Below are 13245 nucleotides of genomic sequence, written 5' to 3'. Positions count from 1 at the left end.
GAGACACCTTCATTAAATGTGACTGCAGTAAACATAGTGAAGACAAATAGAGTGGAGACCGACATTCAATCCCTTTCCCACAACAACAAACACAGTCTGTTACAGACATTAATGAATTAGGCTACTGCTATTTTTAAACGGCTTCCTTATATATAAACAACAAAGATTTGACTGTTAATATTGCACAGTAAAACCCGGAGCAGCAGTTAATCAGACAATGTAAGAATTGAACCGTAAGGGTCAGAGATCAGTTGGGCTTCCTCATTAAGCACAGACACACTCTGCAGCACTGGCACTATCGCTTATTCATACACTTACACGTTTGATACCTGCTGCTAAGCAGTGGTGGAAAAAGTACTCAAATGTTTTACTTAAGTAAAAGTATCAATACTGCAATGTAGAAGTACTCTATTACAAGTAAAAGTCCGGAATTCAAAATTTACTTGAGTAAAAGTACAAAAGTATTGGTATCAAAATGTACTTAAAAGTACCAAAAGTAAAAGTGCTAAATGTTTGAAAATAGCAGATCTATTGTACAAGCTCACAACACGTCGCGATGCGACGCGTTGTGAGCTTGTAGATCGGCTATTTTCAAATATCCTAGGTATAAAATAGGGCTAAAGTGGTTAATGTATGTTTTATAATGTAATAATTTATATCTGCAAAGTAACTAGTAACTTATGTTTTAAAATAATTGTAGTGGAGTAGAAGTAAAAGTACTGGAAATTGGAAATACTCAAGTAAAGTACAAATACCTCAAAATTGTACTTAAGTACAGTACTTAAGTAAATGTACTTAGTTACTTTCCACCACTGGTCAGAGATCATTTGGGCTTCCTCATTAAGCACAGACACACTCTGCAGCACTGGCACTATCACGTATTCATACACTTACACGTTTGATACCTGCTGCTAAGTGATGTTAATCACTTGCACAAGAGACTGTGATTCTATACTGTATAGCTACTACAGTATATACAGTATACCTGCTACCTACAAGTGTTGTCTCTATTTGCACAAGATATTCTGCCAAATGTTTTTCTTCTATTTTCAAAATGCACCTTATGTATGTTTGTGTCCTGTTATAGCCTCTATGACTTTGTTTCTTTCTCTATTCTCATGACTATTTTTGTAAACGGCAAAACTTTAGAGTGAGCTTGAACAAAAAAAAAAATACCCACTCCTTTACCCCTGTAAATTTGTGATGTGACAATGAAGTTGAAGCTTCATTAATTCTTGCCACACTCTGTCCAGTGATGGTGCTGTATTCACCCATTGTCAGCCTGCTGATTGGTCCCTGACCGGCCGACCTTCCGCCTAGCAGCGGATGTTTATTCTGAGTTCTGAATTGAATACACTGAATATCAATATGAAAAACTGTTTTTTTCCCCCAATGTTAGTGGATGGAGAGAGAGGATTTTTATCCAACCTAGCAACGGCAACCAATGGGCACGGAAGAGGGGGGACCAAGGGCAGGACTTGACAAAGGGTGATTGGCTATTATTGGATATGATGTTTTTGCAAATTCTGGTCATTTCAGTTCTCCAAGGCAGACATTTTAATTGCATAGCCGTGCCACACCTCAACTGTTGTCACGCACAACATGACATTAAGCTTTACAAGATGTTGTGCATCGTACTTGGTTTACCATATTCAAATTATTTCCGTAACCATCATCACGCGACCACTGACATTGATGCACATCCTGGGAAAACACATTTTATACAAGATCCGTGCAGAGTATCATTGCAGGAAGACTGGATTCGGAGGCATTGTGTGTGTGTCTGTGTGTGTGTCTGTGTGCGTGCGTGCCTGTGTGTCTGTGTCTGTGTGGTATATGAAGGGGTGAAGTGTGTCTATTTCAGTAAAGTGTGTACTCTGTAATCTTTGACCAGCTGGTATACGGAGAGAAGGGTGTTTTAGCATTGTGGTGCAAAGAGATGAGTTGGAACTCACACACACACGCACACATGCGCGCAGTCGCGCACACACGTGCATGCAAACGTGCATGCAAACGTGCACACATAAACTCTCATTGACTCTCATTGACTCTCATTATTTAAATGCCTTCACACTTAACATGAAGTTGCAGTGTGAATGGAGGTACACACTGTAGTAACAGAAAATACATAACTTGCTGGGAGTGCAGAAATAAAGTGTGCAACAACTATTTACTATTTTGGTGATGAGGCACATTTTGCCGAAACAAACCAAAATTCCATGGCACAGTTAGGATTTTGTTTTTAATCCAGGTCCAGCAAATAAATAAAAAAAACTTTATTAACCCACTTAAACATCATTTCTATTTAACAGTCTCATTTGAGTGAGATGTCAAGTTAATGGTACACATACACACACGTGCCTTACGTCATGGCACATTACAACTCAATTCAACTTCATTAATACCCACTGGAGCGTTTGATTTAGAGGCAAACACAATCCTTCAATGACAAGAGAGAGAGAGAGAGAGAGAGAGAGAGAGAGAGAGAGAGAGAGAGAGAGAGAGAGAGAGAGAGAGAGAGACAGAAAGAAAGAGAGAGGGAGAGAGGGAGAAGAGAGAGAAAGAAAGAGAGAGAGAGCAATATTTAGAAGTCCTAGTAAAGGGAGAGAGAGAGAGAGAGAGAGAGAGAGAGAGAGAGAGAGAGAGAGAGAGAGAGAGAGAGAGAGAGAGTTGGCATCGGTTCATGGGGGCAAGTGTGGAAATGTGGTGTGGACACATTTCTATACATATCCTGAGTAAAACAGCTTAGACGCAGTGTGTAGCCTGTAAGAACTTTGGGAGTAATTTTGCGGCATCCTGGTGTGAGTGATTTGGTGTTTTGTGTCATTAAACTTGACAGGAATTTCCGCAGTGGCAGCCCACAACTACCGTAGCTTGAATTAATCTAGCATCTCAGAGAGAGCAACAGAGAGATGGTGAGAGACGGCGAGGGAGGCAGAGAGTCTGAGTCCAGAGAAAGACAAGGCAGAGACTCCAGAGAAAGACATCATTCCAGAGAAAGACAACGGCAGAGTCTCCAGATAAAGGCAGAGATTCCAGAGAAAGACAGGATGGTGAAAGAGAAAGGTAGAGTCTCCAGAGAAAGGAAGTGATTCCAGAGAAAGACAACAGTCCAGAGAAAGACAGAGAGTCCAGAGAAAGAGAGTCTAGAGAAGATGGGGGCTTAAAAGGACGAGGAGATGAGGGGTTAATAATAATAATGATATCTGGAATTTATATAGCGCTTTTCTAAGTACTCAAATATGCTTTACATGTGTGTGTGGGCCAGGGGAGAGGACACAAAAGAGAACAACTTTATGAGGAAAAACTCAGATAAGCACAAGAGGAGAGGAGAGGAATGAAGAGATGGTGTAATCCTTTTGAGAGCTTAGTTTTATCTTCTGCAGGGCTGTGGACATCTGCACACGGTTCAGCGTGTGCACACGCAAACAGATACATTCTGCATTTACTGACAACATGCACATACACACATACAGAAGCAGATGCATACCGTACACACACTCTCAATTGTCATTGTGTGTCTGTGTCTGTGTGTGTGTGTGTGTGTGTGTGTGTGTGTGTGTGTGTGTGTGTGTGTGTGTGTGTGTGTGTGTGTGTGTGTGTGTGTGTGTGTGTGTGTGTGTGTGTGTGTGTGTGTGTGTGTGTCTGTCTAATCCAGGTGGGATAGAACATCCTTCCTTTTCATAACATTAAAATAACAATATGTCTTACGGCTGGGAAGACAGAGAAGGAAGAAAGAGAATAAATATTGGAGCAAGAGAGGAACAGAGGCAGAGAGAATGTCATGTCTAGGCTACATCTCTTGCCTATGTGCACCTCTCTTTCTATACTTGTCTCTCTCTTCTCTTTGTGTCTCTATACGTGTCTCATAGGTCATGGTGACATGTGTATCCATTTACTGTGTAGATTTTTTACAATGGGAGAGAAAACAGCCAAACTCTAAATGAAAGGCAGAGAAACCCAGGAACTGCCATAAAAGAAACACACACACACGCAAACGCACACGCACGCATACATGCACACACAGACATTTACATCCACATTAGCTCTCAAACACGCCTACTCGCGTAGTACAGACATGCATGCAATGCATGTGTTTGCAGTCACACAGGCACAAAAGCATACACACACACAAACACACACGCACACGCACACGCACACGGACGTGCACGCGCACGCACACGCACATGCACACGCACACTAACACACAGTAAACATACACAGTTATGCTCACAACAACACAGACAACTGATGAGCTACTACCGCGGTGCAAAAGCCACAAACAGGAAATTCTGTTGGCTTGCCACACATCCGCTCCCTGTTATATGTGGTGGGTAATAGCCTAATTTACACTCCATAGTACGACAGTGTCGCATGCCAAAAAGCACTGATCTACAACTAAGCTAACACTTGTTAACTTGTAAGTTTGGTTCTTTTTGGCAAGCGCTAGCGTCGTGTGAGGGTATTCGACGGTATTCGTAAAACACATAAACAGAGACAAGTCTGTAGGACCTTGACCAGACCTGGAACTATAATTGTCTATAATTGTTTTCAGAAAAACATTTTAGGTTTAATCTAGTCTTGTCCTGAAACATGATCTCATTAAATTGTTTTGCCTATGACCCCTAAGGAATGACCTGGTGATTCATTGTGACTAACGAAAATATGAGGCACAAAAATAGAGGGCTTTAGTCTTTGTTCTTCCTCTCTCTTCCCTGTAAGAAAGTGAAGCCAACGAAAATAGCATGTCTCAATAGTCTGTGTTGCTTTGACAGAATGTTAAGCTACTGCAGTTCAGAAGTGTCTATTTGGAGAGGTTCATGCATGGCTCGCTTTAAAATCCCACTACTTCCTGTCTCAAAGTTCAATAAGCCAATGTCAACATACAACGAATACAATTACATTATATTGAATGCAAATATTGCTTGATGACGAAAAAATATATATATTCCCAGAAGTGCAGTAGCAACGGATTCAATGAAAGCTTTACAATCCATCCTTTCTCATGGAAGCAGGAGGGACGAGTCAATGTCCCACGTCAGCAGACAATAAGGATGTTGCTGTGTACCTATGGGTCCATTTTTACACTCTCAGAGTTAAAGTGTGCTAGTTTTCTCCACTTCCTGTGTTGAAGCAGCAGGCTGAGATCATATGTACTGAATGTTTCATCCTGTATGACAGCGGTTCTCAAAAAAAATTTAAAAAATTCAAGGACCCCCAAATTTATTTACATTAAGCCCCAAATCCACGATTTCAAACCATTTGGTGCCAGGGACCACCGTAAGAGAATATCTTAGTTGTTAGATTAGATTACAGTACAGAATTCAACAACTGTCTGCACTGTAGCTTGGGAGAGACTCCTATGATCTGACTAGTCATTATACAGTACATTCTCTAATTGAATTATTTGTAATGCAGTGAAATTTTACCTGGCATCCCTGGCATGTCATAGGCAAAACCTCTCAAATGCGATGCATTGTGAGCTTGTAGATCTGCTATTTTCGCTATTAAAAAAAATACTGTAGCGCTTAACCACTTGAATCCTAGCATCCCTATTCTGGGGGGAACATTCGCCGAAAGTAGCAGATCTACAAGCTCAACATGCATTGCGACACAACGCATTGTGAGCTTGTAGATCGTCTATTTTTAGCTAAGCAAATTCGTGTAGAGGGTGAAAAGAAGAGCAGACCAAGTACAACTTAGTTTACTACAGTAAGTATAGGGTTTAAGTGCTTGGTTGAACTGTTCCTCATTTTGCTGGGGACCTCATTGAACCTCCTCAAGGATCCCCGCAGGTCCCCAGGGCCCACTTTGAGAACTGTCTGCTATCACATCCTGGAAAGCGTCTCCTGACAGTATTTAGTGTCTGAACCCTTATCAAGGGCTGCATCTAGACAGAAACACTGAATCTCATTTTTAAGACATACCACCTATTAGATTTAGCCTTATTTGTCCATTTGCTACAAATGGAAAATGTGTGGCTTTTTCCTTGTTTAAATGTTCAAGAGAATGAACGGTTGCAGACAGAACAGAGATGCTGATAAATCAAGAGTAGGGCTGGGCAATTCACCAACACGTTATAAAAAAAATTACGATATTTAGAACCAATGACCGACTTAATCTGCCTCATGTAGGTTAATCAAATGATGAGGCAGGTTTTGTTTTCTATTTCTTATACTGTGTATCAACGAATTGACACAAAACATTTCAAATTAATATTTTCATTATTTCATAATCGACTAAAATCGCCCTTCAAACCCTCTACATATTCACATCATATTGTGACGCGTTCTCTGCTATTTTCAAAAAATAAATAAACGATAATTGTTCATTAATCGTAATGAAGGCAAACGTTTGAAGTCATATCGCCCAGCACCATTCAGTAAGCCGGCTGCTGACCTGGGATCAGGGCAGGTGGAAGTAGCCATCGTAGTTCCATTACCATGGTTACTGATTATTTTACATGCGTCCACCTTGGTGGTAGTCATAGCAACCTGGAGCCAAAGAGAGAGATCTGCGCATTTTCAATGACTTTACCATCCTGGGACGTGTCTGTGTGTGTGTGTGTGTGTGTGTGTGTGTGTGTGTGTGTGTGTGTGTGTGTGTGTGTGTGTGTGTGTGTGTGTGTGTGTGTGTGTGTGTGTGTGTGTGTGTGTGTGTGTGTGTGTGTGTGTGTGTGTGTGTGTGTGTTTGTGTGTGTGTGTGTGTGCGCGTGTGTGTGTGTGTGTGTGTGTGTGTGTTTCAACAGGATTGATGGTCTGCCGGTCTGTTTCAGGCAGTAGTTGGAGGGAAGCGTAGCCACACTCTACTCCCTGGAATGCTCTACTGTTTAACCACAGCCATTATGAACATAAGTCTTATGTTGATTTAATGTTTATTTAAAGACACATGATGTTTTAATGTGTATTTATGTTTACTGACAAAGACCTTTCCTCAACTCAATCCTTTTTCTAATGTGATTTTCTCCTTTTTCCGTTGGGTTTACAGTTGGTTCACATGGTTTTGGTTTTGTGAAAGATCTTTTCCTTCCATTTCACTTTAATTGATTTCATATTGAGTAGAGGCAAAGAGTTCTCAAAGTAAGCTGGGCAATCTGAAATTGTGGACAAAAAAAAACAAACTCAAATTACAACTTGAAGCATGTCATGAGCCTTCTATTACAAAATACATCTTTTAAAGTATAGATCAATAGCATGCACTCAGGGTAATCGAAAGCCCTTTCAAATGCTAAGTGAAAATCTTGCGGAGCAGGTCCCGACTTTTAAGTATGTGCTTCCCAGAGTGAGCATTCCATCCAGATTCAGTGGCATTAGCTAGATCTAAACACAGGCTACCGCCATGGGGACTTTTCCGCTGTTTCCTCAAAGGTCTTTGGCTCCAAACAGATTGGAGGGGTGGGGGGGGGGTGCTTTGATGATCTCATCAAAGCAGGAGCGGAATCTCTCCAAGATTACACAAGTCTATAAGGAGGAAGTAATCTCGCTTAAGTCGTATTTTACAGTGCAGTGGTCCCGTCCAAACATGCATGGCCAGGGTCAGTGGTTCAGTTCCCACTGGTCACTGCTAAAGATGCTCTTGGATTTAAGAGGCAGAAAATATTGTCTTATATAAATATTTCAAGTGTAGCTTGTAGGCATTTAACCACTTAGGTCCTATTTTATCATTTGTCCTTCGACGCTGTTGTGGGGCAAACATATAGCCAATCTACAAGCTCACAACCACGACGCACCGTGACCCGTTCTCAGCTTGTAGATCTGCTATTTTTGCAGTTTTTACTTTTCTTTTTTTGTTCACCTGCTCAGTTAAATAGGGAAAAATGGGATGCCAGGTTAAGTGCTTCAATTCAAAATGATCTAAACTGTGGTCTGATTCCTGTATATTTGTAGTCTTTTCTTCATTGATATGATTTGTTGTCTGCTAATTCATCCATTTGCAAGAGAGAATAACAACAACAAAAAAGAGGTTTCAGCCTGATCCGAGCTCCACTGACATCCATTATATTAATAAAGTTAATACTTCCAAAAATATAAAACATAACGTCAAATAAAATGTGTGGAGGTACTTTGTAGCTGACCAGTCCAGCAGTTTGCAAGTTTAGCTCTGGAAATCACACAGACAGACACATAGACAGTCAGACAGACAGACAGACCCTCTTGACGGCTATAGCCTCCTACAGAGCCTAGAGAAAAGTGTGTAGAGAGAGATAGATAAAGGTGGAAGAACAGGGGAGTCACACAGAACAGAGCATATAGTCCAGTACTTCTTTAGCTCTGACTCCAGCCACATCCAGAGGTACTGCAATGTTTAAATTCCTCTTTAATTCATTCTTCCCTGGTGTTCACCAGAAAACGTCAATCTACAGATCTGCCATTTGTACTCTCTGATCTTCTACTGTATTCAACATCTGACTTGATCCCCCACATGCAGAGAAGGATTCGCAACCGTGGGACCAAGCCAAGCCATGGAAATTCTTAAGCTGAAATGTCAAAAAACTGCAAGGGCTTCAAAGGCGGGTTCAGACAGTTCTTTTCGAGACATGAAAAGGAGACCTCTTGGCCAGAGTTTTGGCAGGACAGTGACAACTTGCTGTGCTACAGCTGCACTTCTGCAATAGTTAAGAGGATACCGTTTGAGATTAGCCGTAATAGGCGATGACATTCCTTTTTCTTTGTTTTCAAATTATAACAGGGGCCGTTCTTATTTAGGGCAAACTGAGACAAGACTATTTTGCTTTTTACCTCCCACGAGTAGAAACTGAATCAAGTGACTGTGAAAGCTGGAAAGATCCAGATCCGCACATTCACATGCTGTCAAGAGAGGGGGCTCCGCTGCTTTCACTATGAATGAGTCTAGTGTCTGGATGCTGTACTGTAGCTGCTGGTTGTAATCTAGAGTCTAACAGAACGCTGCCTAAAACTCCTCATAACACCGATCACTGATCCCCAGGTACCTATATACATTTCCCCGACGCGTGCACGTACGCACGCACGCACACACACACACACACACACACACACACACACACACACACACACACACACACACACACACACACACACACACACACACACACACACACACACACACACACACACACACACACACCCCTCATGTGCACAGTTGCATAATAGCATAGGTAATGCTACGGCTAATCCAAACAATACACAATATCTTGTGCTCATTTACTAATAGACACATGCAACAAAATGTCCTGCATAATGACATTATGCTCACACACAACACAAAAGTAATTATGGCACAAATACTATTATGTAGATATATATATATTCAACCCCCCCCCCCCCAGTCCCCCCTCCCCACCCACACACACACACACACGCACGCACGCAGGCATGCACGCACGCACGCAGGCAGGCAGGCAGGCAGGCACACACGCACGCACGCACGCACACGCACACACACACACACACACACACACACACACACACACAAAGCCATACAGGTATTAAGAATCCCCTCTGGTCTCTGTATGGGTCTGGCCGGATCTGACCACCTAAGAGTAATAATTACAAACACAAGGAACCACTTTAAGAATGAGGAGGGCAAAACGCTGCTGCTGGTCAACACACACACACACACACACACGCACACGCGCGCGCGCGCGCACACACACTCACACACAAAAACACACACACGTAGAGCTGATGACCTGCTCTAGCGTGCCGACGGCTGCTTTGGCCTGATCTAGCTACCTCACCAGAAGCCCATTCCAGGAACAAAACAACAAAACAGGTACTTATTTAGATAAAGTACCTGTAAAACAACAACAACAACAACTATGAATTACATTTAGTAGCATAACTGATCACTTGCTACATTACTTGGCTGCATATGTACAGTAGGCTATGTGCATTTTGTGCTGCTCTTTCATAAACACAGTGGGAGAATTGACCACAGCTTTTGTCTCTGTCCCAGACCGGACATTCATTTTGAATTCGTTCAAAACGTTCGATGAAATCATGTGGCTTGCATCTCATATCGTCGTCCACTGGCAGCATTGCTGACTGTTACAGTAGAGATGCCAGTTTTGCAGAGGAGAAAATGCGGCACATTCAGAGCCACATCTCTGAGAATATAAAGACGAAGCGCAGCGCTGCAGGAATCCTATTTGGTTCTGGAGGGAAGCTGGGGTTCTGACCCATGGGGTGACACACAACCTTCACATTAATACCAAAACCCTCATGGTCCAAAACAAATATGTGCACATTCGCACACTCTCTCTCTCTTTCTCACACACCCACACACACTGATTTAATATTGAATACATGATATTACTTTTCTGTAATTCAAATCCCTATTCCAATAAACACCTGGATTTTCTTCTCTCTCTCTCACACTCACGCAGACATTCATTCTCCCTCACACACAAACACACACACACGCACACACACAGGCACTAGCCCCAGATCCTGGGTATACTGGGTAATTTATTACTAATTCACAGTGTTTCACTGGAAAACTCGAGTGCTCCTGGCAAAGCACCACTGACGTAAACCACACACACACACACACACACACACACACACACACACACACACACACACACACACACACACACACACACACACACACACACACACACACACACACACACACATATATGGAGCCCCGCTCTGGGGCACACACACACACACACACACACACACACACACACACACACACACACACACACACACACACACACACACACACACACACACACACACACACACACACACACACACACGTTATCTGACAACAAAATACTGTCTGGATTTTGAAAAGTGCTCCACTTAAGACTGTTTATTGCAGCTACATCATGATTTGTGGATTATGTATAATGTATGTGCATATCACTAGTCAATTCAATAGTTGCAGGGCCAACAGAGAAATCCTAGGGTGTGACTTTCTAAAACCCATCAACTGGTCCAATACACACTTTCCTCCCACACTAAGCCTGGAGGTTGAAGTTGGGTGAGCTACTGCAGAGCCACTTGAGCGCCCCTTTTCTAGGGCAAACATTTGGAGAAAATAGTAGATCTACAAGCTCGTCGCAAGCTACGCCGTATTTATATTATATATATTATTATTATTATTATTATTATATTATTCAGACAAAGTTTGCATGACAGATGGACCATCCGACTTAGGAATCAGAGAACCAGACAGACAGAAAAAAAAATCACACCCAGTGTGAAGAGAGTGGTGCCTTTCATGAGTTCATTTCGTTAGTTACTTTTTACAGACTTTGATGACTTCAAAGTATTTTTACTCATTTTAAGTACTTTAAAATGTTTTTACTGATTTTTACATGTTTTTACTCATTTTAACATCTTTTAAGTATTTTTACTCATTTTAAGTATTTTTACTCATTTTAAGTATTTTTACTCAGTTTAGGAACTTTAAAGTATCTTTACTAATATTTAAGTATTTTTACTCATTTTAAGTATTTTTACTCATTTTAAGTATTTTTACTCAAAAGTGTGTGTGTGTGTGTGTGTGTGTGTGTGTGTGTGTGTGTGTGTATAATTAGTGTAACTGGTTGCATCTTTGTGTTGCAATCAGCCACAGCTGTTGAGGCTGTGCTCAAACATACAGAGAGGCCGTGCTCATACGGACGGACGGACGGACGGACACACGGACAAAGTCACTCCTTGGAGTGGCTAGCACCACTCAAAAAATCACACCAGTGTGAAGAGAGTGGTGCCTTTCATGAGTTCATTTCGTTAGTTACTTTTTACAGACTTTGATGACTTCAAAGTATTTTTACTAATTTTAAGTACTTTAAAATGTTTTTATTGATTTTTACGTGTTTTTACTCATTTTAACATCTTTTAAGTATTTTTACTCATTTAAAGTATTTTTACTCATTTAAAGTATTTTTACTCAGTTTAGGAACTTTAAAGTATCTTTACTAATATTTAAGTATTTTTACTCATTTTAAGTATTTTTACTCATTAAGTATTTTTACTCAAAAGTGTGTGTTGTGTGTGAGTGTGTGTGTGTGTGTGCGTGTGTGTGTATAATTAGTGTAACTGGTTGCATCTTTGTGTTGCAATCAGCCGCAGCTGTTGAGGCTGTGCTCAAACATACAGAGAGGCCGTGCTCATACACACAGACACACAGACAGACACACAGACAGACACACACCAGGACAAAGTCACTCCTTGGAGTGGCTAGCACCACTCAAAAAACACACAGTCAGGCAGACACAGACAGGCTTTCAGACAGAGAGTTTACGTCCACGGTCATCTTCACTATGGGTGTCACCTCCGACCTCCTGTAATCTGACCCATGACCCCAAGGCAGCCAATCAATGACAAGGAGGAAATACAACAACAAATCCTGAGGAAATGACTGTTTTGCAAAGGGAGAAGACAGCACCTCTAAGCCCTGGTCCGTCCGTCTACCACTTTGGTCCCAAAGAAGATACAGTATCTTGAAAACTACAGGCAGGATTGCCATGGAACTTGCTGTGCACCTTCATGCTCTGCAGGGGATGAATCTTACATATTTTGGTGATTCCATGGCCTTTCCTCTAGTGCCACCATTAGGCCAAACTTTCCACTTGCATAATTCTAATGGGCATTCGCCCATTAGAATTATGAAAACTGCTGAGCACAACCCCACTGATTTGGGCTTTCATTTACTCCACCCAATATTTCTATACAATATTTCCACATCAAGATCAAATGGCTGGCCGCACTATAGAGACCAGGGAGCTCTGAAACCTGGCGTGAAATGGCATGCGATCAAGTATAAATGAGGCATAAGGATGTTAATGCTAAAAAAAGGAAGAGCAAGTCAGGGAGTGACATGCAGCAAAGGTACGCCAGGCCCGGAAATCAAACCCCGGGACTCACTCTCAGGCATCAGAGCGTGGTATGCACCATAACCACTCAGCTATCGCAATGTTGATCAGTTCAAACCATGTTTGTCTGGTTGAGTGTAAGGAGCAGTGCAGCCCTCTAGGGGCCACTGGGATGGCGTTTAAGACTCCAATCCACACCAATGCAACTCCTTGAAATTACAGTTGTTGCAACCATTATCCCCGAATGGCAGTTGCAAGTAATTGCATTGGTGTGGAATGGCCTTTAGTCTTGTTGTGCTATAGTAGCACTTGTTAATTTCCCACACTGATGAATATGTATTTCATATGTTGTTAAGGGCTATTAGGGCAGTGGCTCAGGAGGTAGCCGCTTGGGAACCGGAAGGTTCCCAGTTCGATCCCGGACTCCCCCAGAG

At 41.9% G+C, this 13245-nt stretch overlaps 1 pseudogene across 1 annotated transcript in view; it reads right to left on the bottom strand.

The window, feature by feature from the left end:
• Window positions 1-3707: 3707 nt before the first annotated feature.
• LOC308073342 (neuroligin-4, X-linked-like) overlaps window positions 3708-13245 on the bottom strand; it is a 38181-nt pseudogene continuing 28643 nt past the window's right edge. The window contains exon 8 of the transcript in view: window positions 3708-3713. The product of the transcript in view is annotated as a neuroligin-4, X-linked-like (transcript). The remainder of the gene's footprint in view (window positions 3714-13245) is intronic.

The sequence above is a fragment of the Gymnoscopelus braueri genome (assembly GCF_963280865.1).
Source record: "Gymnoscopelus braueri genome assembly, chromosome: 18".
Lineage (NCBI taxonomy): Eukaryota > Metazoa > Chordata > Actinopteri > Myctophiformes > Myctophidae > Gymnoscopelus > Gymnoscopelus braueri.
Note: the sequence above shows the minus strand (reverse complement) of the source record. Positions and strands in the feature narration are given on the sequence as shown.